Genomic DNA, 1,433 nt, shown 5'->3' on the forward strand with positions numbered 1-1,433 from the left:
TCTACAAGAAATATGACTCATAACATGAGTTTATTTATGCACACAAATGTTTATAGCAGCACTATTCACAATAATAAAATGATGGAGACAGCCTAAGTGCCCATCAAAGGAAGAATGGACGAACAAACTTTGGTATATATACACAATGGAGTATTATGCTACCTTGATGAATAACAAGGAGGCTGTAAGCCACCACATAACTTTGATGAACCTTGAAGGCATTATGCTGAGTGAAATTAGTCAGTCACAAAAGGAGAAATAATGCAAAATTGAAAACAATTTTTGAAAATATTTAAGAAAAAACACTTACACTAAAAGGAAAAATAAAATTCTTTGTTGGTTACTGGAAGTGGGATGGGGGAGGGAAAGGTAGAGCACAGGGTAGGGGATACACACAAGTTCTACAGTTAAAGGGGTACACAATAAGGGGAGGGGATTGGAAGAACAAGGTAGATAGGAAAACATTTAGGCAGGTTTGAGTGAGCTAAATGGGATAGAGGTAAACAGTGATGTATGCTCAACCTTGGAACAACAGGGCTCTGTGATACAGGGATTGAGGCATAGTCTGAATGGGTAAAAGAGGGGAAATAATGTTAATATGTTTGACTGGTCTTATGAATATTCGTTTCCTTTGCCTAATATTGGAAAATAGACACTTTATAGGGAAAGAAAGGAATAGCCAGAAACATGATTATAGGAAGTTTGTAAGCCGGTCTTCAGCCTGTAACTGTTTGGAATAACTGAAAGGGCGGCTAGAACTTGCCCAATGGAAGAAGATTCTTGTGGAGCCTTTGTAGAGGATAAGACCTTATGTGGAATCCTGATCCCTATCCAGAATCTTCTGAGGTGGGAAATTTCCATTTGAAAAGACTAGCAGACCAGCCTGGAGCAGCTAGAGGCATAGAAGTTGTTCTTTACAGAAAGACCAGCAGGAAAAATAAAAATGACAGTCTGAATACAAGAACAAGCAAGTTGTTCACCCAGGAGCCACCAAGCCAAGTGGTCGGGTTCCCTCAGGGAAAACCCACTTCCAAGATTAAGACTCAAGGATAATACAAAAGCAGGTATGTGATCTTGCTGGTGACCATGTTGGTCACCGATAAGGGGAAGTGGGCCAAAAACAGCTACAAAGTTATGAGCTAAATCCAACCACGTTCAATAGACTCCAGTCAAGCTGGGTTGAGACCTGATTGTCCAGAAGTATGGCAAGACCTGTGGACTCCTGGGCCCAGAGACAAGGACATGGCCACAGAGGACTAGAGCAGAGAGTGAAACATCCAGCTGATATAAAGTGAGTGGAGATGTACAAGAACAACCATACTTGCAGATAGTACCTGTTTGACCTGGCTTCAATGGCTGGGTGGTCAGAACTCTACTAGAAGAAGAGTAAAAAAGAGTAATCTGCTACAATTTGATGAACTTGACCTATACTC

Source organism: Chrysochloris asiatica, unplaced genomic scaffold (genome assembly GCF_000296735.1).
Source record: "Chrysochloris asiatica unplaced genomic scaffold, ChrAsi1.0 scaffold00399, whole genome shotgun sequence".
NCBI lineage: Eukaryota > Metazoa > Chordata > Mammalia > Afrosoricida > Chrysochloridae > Chrysochloris > Chrysochloris asiatica.